Below are 14173 nucleotides of genomic sequence, written 5' to 3' on the forward strand. Positions count from 1 at the left end.
AGTCACTACTGATCTGTCACAGCCTCTTACAGCCTTATCTCTAGTTGCTTTCACTGCCCTGGAAACAAGTTTGACCCTGGGAGATTCTGGTTCCACCCTGATTATTTGGCCCCATTTCCTGAAGACCCAGGAATAGAGCTGATTGGACAAAGGGCCAAGAGTGCTTATTAATGATTGACTCAGAAGGTCTTCTTCTGACTTCAGTGCTGGTGCCGACATAAAGAACTGTAATTATCTAGAGGTTTCTCTAACAGAAAGGCATAAACACTCAGTGATATGCTTTACACATACTTGCAGATAGACACGTAGACATGTAGACATTCACATGCATGCTCACTGACATGGGCATGTAGATTTACATACTAACAAAGAGATGTGGCGATTTCTATTAAGGAATATAATTTCTAGAATAGAGCAGGAAACAAGGACTAGAAATCAGTAGAAGTGACTACTAGTACAAGACCTGTTATTAACTGTATCACCCTGGGAAAATTACTTGACTTCTCGGGATCTCAATTTTCTCTTCTCTAAATGGAGTCCTGACCAGATGACCAGTAGAATTCATCCACAGTTATACACATAAACTTACATTAGCACAGACATACCTATAGAGTTTTGTACATTTTCACATTCCTAAATAGTAAAGTGAGTGTGGATAGACAACATTCCTATGACTATTGGGCTGAGAGGTTGTGAGAAAGAGCTAGGTAAGTGATACTGTCTGTACTTTGGGAATATTTTCCTAGACAGATAACTGTTGTTGAAAATTTTTCCAAAATTGTAGTTTTTAGTAAAGAGTATACATCTCATGGTCTGGGTGTTGTGGCTCATGCCTATAATCCTAGTATTCTGGGAGGCTGAGGGGGGAGGATTGCTTAAGCTCAGGAGTTCAGGACCAGTCTGAGCAACAGCAAGACCCTGTCTCTACTGAAAAGATAGAAAAATTAGTTTGGCATCATGGTACATGCCCGCAGTCCCAGCTACCCAGGAGGCTAAGGAAGGAGGATTGCTTGAGCCCAGGAATTGGAGGGTGCAGTGAGCTACAGTGACGCCACTCCACTGTACCAGGGCAACAGAGCAAGACTCAGTCTCAAAAAAAACAAAAAGAGTATACATCTAGTGTAATACTCTGTAGACTTTGTGATGGGATAACTAGTTGGATCTTAAAAAAGAAATGAAGATCTATGCAGATCTTTGACCAAGACTAGAAGAGCCTCTGTAGTCTTTCTACCCACTGAAAGTGTACTGCATTGGAGACAACATGGGTATAGCTATGCACGAGAAGGTTCTGAAGGCTGAAACTATGATTGATAATGATATAAAGGGAGATTGGTTCGAGGGACTTTCCATGAGGGAGCTTATGAGATTTGAATTAAGTCATAATTTAAATACCACCTTGTTTGCTAACACTTGAATACAGCTTGAAATCTGGCTAAATTGAGTACCAAAGGAAGTCTTGAGGGGGAAACATAAAGGCAAGTGATGTCACCAAAGGATAACATGTTATCTGAAATGTGGAAGGAAGAGAGGAAGTGCTGTGAATCTAGCTCCAATGCCTTTCATTCTTTCATTCAATAAGTATTTACTGAGTGCCTACTCGGCACCAGGCACTATGCCAGCAGTGAGCAAGACAAAGGATCAAGACAAAGACAAGGCAAGAGACAAAGTCTGTGTTCTCAGGAAATGATAGAAACCAGACAATAAACATGGCTGAAAAATAAACTAGTGCAGAAGGGCTAATAAAAATATACAAATAAATAAGTTAACTAAAAATTGTGATAGTTGCTATAAAGAAACACACAGGATGATGAGGTGAAGGATTATTGGCAGAGGCCACTTTAAGTAGAGCAGTCAGCAAAGACTTCCTTTAGGAAGTAAGGTCTAAAGCTAATAAAACAAGGAGAGTGGATGTCACAGGAGCCAGGGGAGGAGAGTATTTCAAGGAAAGAGTGGTCAGTTGATCAGATGCTGAGAGATTATGGAGAATGAGGACAGAATATACACTGGATTTGGCAATTTTGTAGGAGCAGTTCCAGTGAAGGGGTGGAAGCAGGAGTGAGTTGAGAGGGCATTAGAGGTAAAGAAGTATAGATAACTTTTTCAAGAAGTTTTGCAGTGAGAGAGAGCAGCGAGGATACTGACTAGAAGAAACATAAGTGTCTCAAATTTTTACTAGTTTAGAGCAAATCTTCATCGGTCCTGTTCCTTTTTCCCCTGCTGTAGTTGTCTGATTCTCTTAGCACAGGAGGTGGTTAGGGTGGAATAAAGGGGCTCCATTGCTTTCCTTGGGTTTTCTGATTTTTCTTACTATTTCTTAACATGATTACACGATTCTCTGCTCCCCTGCAGTATCAGACCCTTCCCCTCTTGCTCTATTTGTAATTTTCTGTAGATTAGTCCTTAGATGGTACGTTACAGTGCTGCCACCTTGGAGCAGGAACAGGAATGGATCTGAGGGCTTGCTATTCTCACCCTATGTCACAAGGTGGCAGAAGAGCTCACTTTTCCCAAAAGAAACCTTGCGCTTGCACAAAGATGAAGTAGGAGAGTTTTCTTTTATCAACTTAACCTTTTCATTCATTTGACTCGGAGACCCAAAAGTCAGCCTGCATATTGGAGTAGGCCATATTGTGAGGTACAAAGAAGCGGGAGAGCTACAATTACCAAGTCAAATTATCTAGGAGTGGAGAAATAGTTCTGGGTCTATTTCTCTACTCCTAGATAATTTGACTGGCTTTCTAAGTATTTGGAGTATCTGTGGAGAAGAGGATATCTTTTCTGGTCTGTTTTTCCCACCACAAAAACATCAAATTTAGGAGGGAAAAAACTATAACATAAGTGAGTTTTATGATGTATGCAGTTTAGAGATAGGACCTCTGGAAGAAGAATGGGAAACTAGGCCTGAATCAGGGTGAGTCTGCGGGAGGAGCACTTGGCAGGAAGCCAGGAGGCCTCCCTAGGCTGTAGATTAGGCTTGGTAATTGACTGAATCACTTTGAGCAAGTCATTTAACTTCTCTGGGCCTCTGTTTCAGTTTCTTTAATGAGAGAGTCGTACAAGATGGCTTCCAAGGTCTCTTACAGCTCTAAAATTATCTTAACCTCTACACTGTACTACTGTTTTTTTTAAGGGTGTATGCTTTTTTGTTCATTTGTTTTGATTTATTCTTTAATTTTGTTATTGTGAAATATATCATACATACAGGAAAATATATAGAACATAAGTATATCTTAAATAATAATACTGAAAAGGTGAATACCATGTAACCAGCACCTAAATTAGGAAATTGAACATGCCAGTATCTAAGAAGCTCTTTATATCTTTGTCCATCTGTTCACTTCCCTTTCCTTCTCACAATCATTATTTTTCCACGTTTTGTAAAAATAATGAACTATTTGTACATATATCACTAAAAATATTTTGCTTAATTTTGCCTGCTTTTGAACATTATATAAATGGAATCAAACTCTACGTATTTTAAAGTAAACTTTTTATTATGCATAACACAAACTGAATACAGCTTGGTAACCATCACCCCAGAAATTCCTTTTATGTCTTCTTCCAGTTACTACCCACCATCAGGAGTAACTATTATTCAGATTCTTACCACCACTGATGAGTTTTGCCTATTTTTGTTACCAGGAAACATATATTATATATTCTTTTATGTCTGGATTTTTTTGCTCAATATTACGTTTGTAAAATTCATCCCTATTGCTTCATGTAGCAGTCGTTTGTTCATTTTCATTGCTTTATAATATTCCATTGTATGAATATACTATAATTTATTTATCCATTCTACTTCTAAGAGACATCTGTGTATTTTCCAGTTTCTCCAGGGTATAAATCCAGAAGTAGAAGCTGGTTATAGAGTATGCAGAGTATGTTCAGTTTTACTAATTAATGCCAAACTGTTTTCTAAGAGGTTGTCCCCATTTATACTCCTTCTTGCAGTATATGAAAGTTCCTGTTGTTCCACATCCTTGCCAAAGGGCCCAAAGAGCCTTTCCAGTGTGGCACAACAATGAGCCTGAGCAGGGCCAGTGGCATATCCTCACAGTGCCAACCTTTGTTTGGTTCTCAGAAGCTCAGGCCACAGTCATTTGCTCCTTTCAAGTAAGGGTAAAGATTCAGATTATCCCTAGGTCCCTGATCACATGCCCTATTACCCTGGGAATATCGGGGGGTGGAGGTAGTGAATTTAATAACATCATAATTCCTGAATCACATGAGCATCCATAGACATTCTGTTTTTGTACAAAGCACTGGTAGGAAATGGGGCTTGGGGCCGTGGAGAGAAAGGGGAAAATAATATTTTCTGTGTGCCTACTATGTTCCAAGCTCTGTGCTAGAATCTTTACATTTTGGTTATAGCATTTAATTAAAAACACCACCTTACAAGGTAGGTTTATATCTTGATTTTATAGATAAGGAAACTGAGGCTCAGAAAAGGGGTCACTTGCTCAGGTCAGAGAGCTAATTAGTGACAGAGTCATGATTTAAAGTATGGTCTATATGATTAAAGAGCTCAAGCTGTTTACAAGACAGAGCACAGGTATAGTCCCTGCTACTCTTGAGGTATCTTTGGCCAAGATTACCAATACCAAGAATCAGAACCAGTTCTCAGTTTTGCTTGCCTGTATTCACCCCCAAAACTATGTTATTCAATTGATTATGGCCATCCCATTCATTGATTTAAGCTACAATTTCTTTTAATTGATTTTTGGTTATCTTTATCCTTTCTTCCTTTTTTTTTTTTCATTAGGAAAATTAGGCACATCAGCACAAGTCCACTGATAAATAAGACTTGTGTTGGGGAGATAGCTTTCTACTTGCAGGTCTAGGAGTTAACCAGAGGTGAGATTTAAAAAAAGGTAGAGACATTGAGAAATTTTCTGATCTAAGATATGATATATAAGAAAATTTTAAGACTGAAGGAATGAAAAGGATAAAAAGGAGTTGAATGATGGCTCGTTTTCCTTGATGGTAAAGGCTCTACAAAAATTATTAATGCTGTGTTTTATTTGTTATTGTATTTCACATATATTAATAATCACAACAATAGAGTGTCAGGGTATTTGAAGACAGGTGGAGGGCGAATCACGTCATGTAGCAGGAAAAACCTGAGTCTGATATAGGACTAATGAAGATACTAGAGAAGTCTGAAAAGAAGGTAAGGACAGGGCAGGAAATAAACTTGCCAGGAGCACCTTCATGGGTTTAAAGGAAAGTGAGGTCAGAGATGGGTACGTTTTAAAGCTGATCAACATAAAGTGTCAGAATCCCAGGACTGGCAAAACCTGAATGAGTCATCTAGTCCATTTTCCTGCCTTTAAAGAAAACCGCCTTTTATGGCCAGACTCATGCCTGTAATCGCAGGTCTTTGGGAGGGCAAGACAGGAGGATCGCTTGGAGTCAGGGGTTCAAGACCAGCATGGGCAACACAGGCAATCTTGTCTCTACAAAAAAATACAAAAATTAGTCGAGCATGGTGGTGTCACAGTTACTGGGGAGACTGAGGCAGGAGGATCACTTGAGCCCAGGAGTTTGAAGGTTTCAGTGAGCTACAATGCCACTGCACTCTAGCCAGGGTGACAGAATGAGACCCTGTCTCCAAAAAAAAAAAAAAAATTCAAGAAAAGGGCCCTTTAACTTTATATATATGTGTACTGGAGAAAGTATATGCATGTGTATATATAGGAGGTGTCATGAGGATAGAAAGCTAAGAAGATTTGGTGACTGGCCTACATATAGATGGGGACTGGAAGTGTTCACAATTGGATAATAAAAATGGAGGGGGCCAGGCGCAGTGGCTCACGCCTGTAATCCTAGCACTCTGGGAGACTGAGGTGGGCGGATTGTTTGAGCTCAGGAGTTCTAGACCAGCCTGAGCAAGAGCGAGACCCTGTCTCTACTAAAAAAATAGAAAAGAAATTAGCTAGACAACTAAAAATATATAGAAAAAATTAGCCAGGCATGGTGGTGCACGCCTGTAGTCCCAGCTACTCGGGAGGCTGAGGCAGAAGGATTGCTTGAGCCCAGGAGTTTGAGGTTGCTGTTAGCTAGGCTGATGCCATGGCACTCTAGCCCAGGCAACAGAGTGAGACTCTGTCTCAAAAAAAAAAAGGGGGGAGGGAGAGGTGACATGCCATGTAAAAACCCAAGTACTGATGTGAAGACACCTTGGGGAGTCGTTAGAGTAAACACTGTCCATCATTGTGCAATCCTACCTTTCATCATTGGGACCAGGCTTATAAGGGGGCCTCCTGAGGACATTTTCTGACCTTATAGTATGAAGGTCCCTCAGGCTCTTAACTCTGGACAAACCTGAATGGTTAACCAGAGCAAAGAGACATAGTATTCAGATAAGGCTTTTGTCTTTTTTCATTATCTCACTACTGGAGCCCCAATTCTGGGCAAGGCACTGACTTTCTGGGTGAATTCTGTCCATCTGCAAAGGAGCTAAATTCCTGTTGGAAGCCTTGCCTCCCAGAGACAACGTGAAGACAGATAAGCAGACACCAGGAGCAGAGTGGCCTCTCAGGTACAGAGCTAACCTTTATTTCAGTCAATGAGGCACTTACTATAGTAAAATACTTAGTCCTATTCTAAGAGCTGGGGGTGGGTGGGTACCAAACTGTAAGAAATACTCTCTGCCTTCAAGATTATTAAAATTTAGCTAGAGAGCTAAAATAGTATGCACACAAAAAATTATAGTCTAATTAAATGCTATGTGGTAGTGACCACATTGCTACAAGACTTCAGAGGAGAGAGAGATCAGTGGAAGCTGGAGAAGTAAGAGAAATCTTGGAGAAAATGGGACTTCCAAGGCTTAGAAAGATGCAGAAAAATAGGAGGAAGAAAGGACAAGTCTGCCAGCATAAACAAAAGTATAAAGATAAGAATAAGAATGGCAAGTGCTAGAAGCCAGATTAGGGTATAAATATCGGGGATCAGCAGGAAATAACATCACAATATTTTCTCTATCCACTGTCCTAAATGTTGATCATTAACCTTACTACTTATGGAATTTGGAACCATGGCAGACAGCCACCAGGAAAGGGAGCCAAATGGGGCTATATGGACAGTGACACACATACTATTTATGTATATCTGGGTTTTATCCATGGTTAAGAATTTATCCTTTCTCATCTGTGGCTCTTACAAATTCACATGGCTATCATCTAAGGAACAAGATGGAGACTGTGTTTTAGTTTGTTAATTTTGCCTTCTCGAATAGATTGTAATTACCTTAAAGACAGGGACCTCTCATACTTTTCTGACTTTACCCACAGTAGAGTAAGAGATCAGATTTAAGGTTGCAAGGTAGCTGTGATGCTCAGGATAAATCCCTTACACCTTTATATAACCTTGAAAAACCTGGAACCCAATATGACCTTGTATTAGTTTTCTAGGGCTGTTATAACAAAGTACCACAGACTAGTGGCTTAAATAACAGAAATGAGTTTCCTCACAGTTCTGAAGGCTAGAAGTCCAAGATCAAGGTTAGTTTTTTCTGAGACTTTTCCCCTTGGCTCGTGGATGGCCATCTTCTCCCTGTGTCTTCACAGGATGATCCCTCTGTGTCTGTCTCCTAATCACCTCTTATAAGGACACCAGTCATACTGGATTAGGGCCCACCCTAATAACCTCATTTTAATTTAATTACCTCTTTAAAGACCCCGTGTCCAAATACACTAACATTCTATGGTACTAGGAGTTAGGACTTCAAGATATGAATTTTGAGATACAATTCAGCCCATAATAGAACTCTAGTTTCAGCTTCTAGAAATGTACTGGTCACTCCCTTCTCTTCCACTCGTTAGTCTTGTATAGTAAGTTCTCTCCACCCTGTGGTTCTCCTCCACCTCTTACAGATATAATGGCTTGTGTGGCAAGAACTCATGGAGCAGCTCTGCTCTAAAGAACCTACAGGATGGGCAGGTTGTGGCATGCACCAAACAACACAACACGTAGGGGTTGTTGAAATTTCAGGTATACTGTCTTAAAGACACAACTCTTTTCCCATTCTTTGCCCAGTGGTCTGAACATTTGGTGATAACAATTAGATTCTGTAAGTGGTCTTGGTGTATCCTAACTCATCCCTTGTTTTCTTTCACTGTATCTCTTTTATTAGGCCTTTCCCTGGCTAGTTCTTTAGACTGCTCAGTGAGGTCAAAAGCAGGATATGCAAGGGCTTGTTGAAATTTCATGTAAGGACAGTTGCTGAGGGTAAACCCCTGGTTTTATAGTGCTCTTAGAGCTGATAAGCAGAAACACCACTAAGAAAGAATCCTGGGGAAAGAGTTTCTATTACTTAATAGGAACTAGGAAAGGTAAAAGAAAAATGAAAGAGGCGATCTCAAGGTTTTTAGTTGTTTCGAAAGGCATTTCCTTTATGCCAGGTTCAGAGAGCACTGTTATGGAGAGGCAAAGCTCCCTCCTCCCAGACCATTTTTTAGTTAGTTAAGTCAAAAGTGTTGTTAAACTTGAAAGTCTTTTTCTTTTTAAGTTTTCTACCTTTGTCCAACTGATAGATATCCTAATGACACAGTTATTGTGAAATATGGATCACTGTTCTATAAAGTCCATATCTTTCCTAATTTCTGTTTCCAATCCCTATTCTTTTATCTTATTTATTTATTATTTATTCATTTATTTTTAGAGATGAGGTCTTGCTATGTTGCTCAGGCGGGAGTGCAGTGGCTGTTTACAGGCGTGATCGTAGAACATTGCAGCTCCAAACTCCTGGCCTCAAGAGATCCACCTGCCTCAGCCTCTCAAATAGCTGGGACTCCAGGTGCATGCCACCACACCTGGCTCCCTATTATTTTAAAAGTGGGTTCGTAAACTTAGAGAAGCCACCACCTAATGGTATCATTATGAGGACTCCTAGGTGAATATTGTTCCTTGTTCACCGATCTTCCTATCTTCTTGTTTCAGCTTTCACCCAAGAACTTCTTCCCTGAGGTGTGTATTTCTATCCTATTCACTTTTTGCCCCCTGGCATAGAACTTATTCCCACCAAATGGGTGTCATCCTTGGCACCTCACCTGGCCTTCATCACAAGCTTGTGTAAGGACTGGCAAAGTACTCTGGGCGCTCCATTAAATTCTTGGAAGTGTTTAGAATTCACCCTACTCTTCTCAAGTGCAATTTTTTTTTCAATTTCCTTTCTGTCCCCGCTCAGTGGTGGTTTTGTGTTGGGACTCCTTCCAGTCGCTATTCATTTTCTACACACAGCCACCGTGAAAGTCTTGCTATGAAGTAACTGGCAAAACTAGGGAAATTGGTTGGCTTCATCTCAAAGGCTTGGTGTAACCACAGTGAAAGATGGGAGGCACTCTCCAATCTGAGAAGTCGGGAACTGTTTAAAGAGCTACTATTTTCTCTGCTCAGGGCAAGCAGGAGACTGCTGTCCTTTGGTACACTCACCTTCTCACTGAGCTTCCCTTACTAAGGCTTCCCCTCAATACTCCAGGATCCAGCATCTAGACCTCCTTTAGGGTGGGCTGCTTTGGGAGCAAAGCAAGGGGACTGGTTATGGAGTTCCAGAATAGGGGTTACTTAGCTTGCACTACTTTGGAAATCATCCTGTGTGATGAGGGAAGCTAACAGACGCAACACTCAGCTTTTGTTAATGTGTTTGGATTAAACAATATAAGGTCCATATGGGGCCCGCACACCGCCTACCCCACTCAGCCCGCCTTGGTACTGGGTTCCCTTCCCCACGCTACAAGCCAGGGGGACCCGGCCCCACCTTCTGCGGCTGGGGCGCCTCAGTCCCTAATGGGAGGCACTAAGGGACCATTTCCACCACTCCCCTCTCCGCCGGGAGCGAGAGCCGGTGGGCTGGTCCCGTCCCACCCCTGGCAGAAAAGGCCACGAGGCCGGGCCAGGGGAGCAATGACTGCCCAGGGCCCGCTCGCGGCCCGCCCTCTGGCCGCTCGGCCCCGAATGGCAGAGCCGCGCTCGGACCATCGGTATCGCCTCACGTCGCCCCGCCCCGCTCGGTTTGTCATTGGCTGCCGCCAGGCGCTTAGGACCCGCGCCTCGCCCCCCCCAGCGCCGCGCTTGCCGCGCCGCAGCCCGGAGCGGGGTCGGAGGTGAACGGCCTGCAGTAACCCCGGACGTAGTCACCTCGTGGGGCTCGCCGGCTGAGGTGGGAGGCAGGGGCGGGGCGGGGGCGGGACCGGCTCCCCGAAGCCCCGCCCGTTCCCCGTGTGCCGGGCCGGCCCTGTGCTGCGCGCCTGTCAGCCATAGCCCGACTTGCCGGCGTCTCCTCCCGCCCAGCTCTGCCTCCGCGCAGGAGCTCTGGGACCGCCCGACCGCGGACGCCGCCACCCTGAGGTGAGATGAGGACCGCCCCAGAACCTGTGCCAGGGGACCTGGAGAAGATAGGGCCCGGAGAGGGGTGGCGGCAGGCAGGGGGCCGCCTCCCAGCCTCCGCCCGCACGCGGCCCGAGGTCCATACAGTCCAGACCCAGTGCCAGGCAGCCCAGCGCTCCCCGCAACCCTGGGGCGTGTAAGTCCCTTCTGGAGAGACATGGAAAGGTCTAGGGTCTCGGGAGGTGGGAGCTCAGATCCCGGAACTGGCAGGCGTACAGCCCAGGGCCCCTAGGAAGGGACTGGGGTGTCTGCCTGTAGCTCGCCCCCCACCTCTCCTGTCCAGCCACAGCGTGGTCTGATTCCTTCCAGATTCCTCTCCATTCCGACCCTGCTCTCGGGAGAGGGAGAAGACCACGTGGGAGGGGGATGTTGAGACTTGGGTCTGGTTGCATTGAAAGTCTAATCTCTCTCTTGCAGAGTGAGATGTGGGGTGCAGAGACTTGGTCTTCTGTTGCTCTCGCTCTTTGTATCACGGTGAAAGCCAGGGCCAGGCGGGTTGTCCCTAGCCAGTTCCTGCTCCTAAGATTTTATTATGTTTTCTGTGAGGGACGTAGTCAATGTACGTGCCTGTTGTTCTCTCTCCTTCCCATTTGCCATACTGATTGATCAAGGGAAGCTATTGGAGCTAGGATATAGGAAGGTGTTGTGAGGCTCATAATTTTAGAGGAAAATGTGTGTAAAGGTCCTGCCCTGGACACGGCCAACATTATTTTTGGATTTCTAAGTGGGCAAGTGGACACTTGAAATCAGCTCAAAAAATCAGAGACTCCATCTAGGCCTTGTAAGTTTTAGGGAAGCATATAAGAATATAACTGCTCAGATAGGGCAAATGCTTTAATTTCAGATATTATTATTTAGCGGTTTAAGACTGAAATCAAAAGGTCCTAGGACTTCCTGATTCTGTTTCTACTTAAGTGGTGTTTCAATAATTTACCAGTGTGCATAATAAACCCAGTAATGTGGCGTTTGGTCTTGGTAGTTGATCTCCCTTGATTTTTCTCTCTAGTTTCATTCATTCCCCACGCCACCCAACCCCATAGTACTGATTGAGAAGTGCTTTCTTTGGTTACATTGTTTCATCTCCCTCAGGTGTGAGGAATAAGCTTATTTGTCTCTTCTTGGTGGAGGTGCCTTGGATCTCTGTGATGAGGAGGATTTCTGTGCTGCCTATTTGACAGGCACTTTTCAGGAATGCATTGTTGCCTAATAGAGTGGGACTGAGGTTTGGTGTCCAGATAGGTGCCTGCTTGCTACAAAGTAGCAAGTCTCTTCCCACTTCTTTTGCCTCAGTTTCATCATTTCTCAGTATTACTGAACGCATAACAGGAGGACTGATGTGGACCCAAGAATAATTAACAAACATCATAAAGTGGGCATATATGAAAGATGTCAAAGGTAAAGTATTAATTTTTGAAGCCACCTGTGTTTACTAGTGTTGTAGAAATTTTGTTTTGTTTTGATTTACTAGCACAGAATAGAAATACATGAAGTATAAGATTAAATTTTTTTTGAGTCAGGCATGGTAGTGCAAATTGTAGGCTCAGCTATTTAGGAGGCTGAGATGGGAGGATTGCTTGAGCCCAGGAGTTTGAGGCCAACCTGGGCAACATAGCCAGACTCTGTCTCTTAAAAAAATTGTTTTTAAAATGTTGGGAAATGGTGGCATTTTGCTTAATGAATTTATGGTTCAGACAATGAATAGGTAATATCAAAGAACTGGCATTGTGAAAGCCACCTGTGAACAGGTTCAAGTGTAGATCACTATATAACTATATAACACTATTTTCATTTCAGTTCATAATTAGGAAAATTTTTTTACCTGTCACATAGACTAGTTTAACAGGTCTTTTTCCTTTTTTTTTTTTTTGAGACAGAGTCTCGCTGTGTTGCCCTGCTAGAGTGAGTGCCGTGGCGTCAGCCTAGCTCACAGCAACCTCAAACTCCTGGGCTTAAGCGATCCCACTTCCTCACCCTCCCGAGTAGCTGGGACTACAGGCATGTGCCACCATGCCCAGCTAATTTTTTCTCTATATATATTTTAGTTGGCCAGATAATTTCTTTCTATTTTTAGTAGAGACGGGGTCTCGCTCTTGCTCAGGCTGGTCTCGAACTCCTGACCTCGAGCAATCCACCCGCCTCGGCCTCCCAGAGTGCTAGGATTACAGGCGTGAGCCACCGTGCCCGGCCTCTTTCTTTCTTTAAGTTTTTTTCTCTTTTTTTGGATGGCTAACATCTTAATGGTGTTGGTTGAGGAAAGAAGCAAATTAAAAACTGGAATAATACATTGGAATTTAGTATTTGCAATGGGGGAGGTGAGAATCTTTTTGTAATAAAAAACTATTATACCATTATCTAACATGTTCTTAAAGATTAATAATTATAGGAGCTATCCATCAAGCATCTTTCGAAACCCTTAAAACAGTAATATTACAAAGAAGTGGATAAACATCAAACATTCATTGGCTGAGAAAATTTTTGAGTATTGAAGTGGCTACCATCTTCAAAGGAAGTCTTCATTGATCTTCTACTTTAACAGATTATTGCTGAAGTACTTTTTTAGTTGTTTTTTTAATTTTACAAAACTTTGATATGTACTGTATTCACTACTTTGCCCGAATCTAATGGACTATTTGAAGATGATATTAAATAGGAAACTATGACAAATACTGTCATAAAGATGTAGCACTTATACAAATTATGATAGGGCATAAGTTCTTATGAGTTCTGATTGATAGGGCATAAGTTCTTATGAGTTCAGCTGGTCAATATTAGTTAAGTATGCTGTAATGACACAGTTCTCTTACCAATTTGTTGCTTATTCAAGCTACCATTGAGCTGTCTAGTTTCGGGATGTTTAAGGAGACAAGTGAAAAGTGGCTTCAACAACCAGGGATGGTCAGTGCCTACCCAAAGTTTGGTAGCCCCAAATGATCCTGTCTTCCAATGATGTTATTTGAGACTTAGGCTCATTTCATCCTTTCAGCATGCCATGCTTACTGTTCTTTATATTAATGTAAGGAACCACAATAATGTTTACCATCCCAGGACATTAGAAATGGAAATTGCATGGCAATACTAGTTATGAAGTGGTCATCCCAGATAGAAAAAACTTATATAAATAATCTTCTTTGAAATGACACAAAGTTTGAAAATTCTGAATGAACTCATTCAGACTCAGTTTTGGGAAATCTTTTTCAAGAAGTATAAGGCCTCATTTATGAATATTTGGCCATTCCTTATGATAGAAATAGAGCATATGTTCATTAATGAAGTTCCTAAAAATTTCCCTCTTTTTTTTTTTTTTCTGTATAAACAGGGGTCTTGCTATTGCCTAGGCTAGTCTCGAACTCCTGGCCTCAAGTGATCCTCCTATTCCAGCCTCCTAAAGTGCTAGGATTTCAGGTGTGAGCCACCAGCCCCAGCCCACATGTATATTTATACATATGCCAAGTTAGGGGATAATAGGTTGATAGGAGCTTAATTAGTTTTTAGATTTATCAGGTATAGTATAAGTAGATTAGCAGCAAAAAGATGGATAAATAGGTTGTGTTTTGTGCCTTGAAATTTAGTGGTATTCCTGGCTCTGTTGAGGCAAGCAATTTAATTTCTCTCTGATTCAATCTCAAAATCCAAGAACTTAACAAAATACTTAGTATTGGAAAGTACCTAAGGAATTTTCTTACCCTTTTTCCACTTAACATGAGAATATTTTATCTCATATTCCTGTTGAAAATTTCTAACTGTAGGCAGTTCACCAACTGACCTAATATATCATGGGCAACTG

General features: G+C 42.3%; 1 protein-coding gene across 1 annotated transcript in view; it reads left to right on the forward strand.

Annotated features, from left to right (window-relative positions):
- Window positions 1–10236: 10236 nt before the first annotated feature.
- ACACA (acetyl-CoA carboxylase alpha) overlaps window positions 10237–14173 on the forward strand; it is a 231332-nt gene continuing 227395 nt past the window's right edge. Inside the window, exon 1 of the mRNA XM_045525552.1 lies at window positions 10237–10350. The gene's annotated coding sequence lies outside the window, so the exon portion shown is untranslated. The remainder of the gene's footprint in view (window positions 10351–14173) is intronic.

This window comes from Lemur catta, chromosome 15, assembly GCF_020740605.2.
Source record: "Lemur catta isolate mLemCat1 chromosome 15, mLemCat1.pri, whole genome shotgun sequence".
Lineage (NCBI taxonomy): Eukaryota > Metazoa > Chordata > Mammalia > Primates > Lemuridae > Lemur > Lemur catta.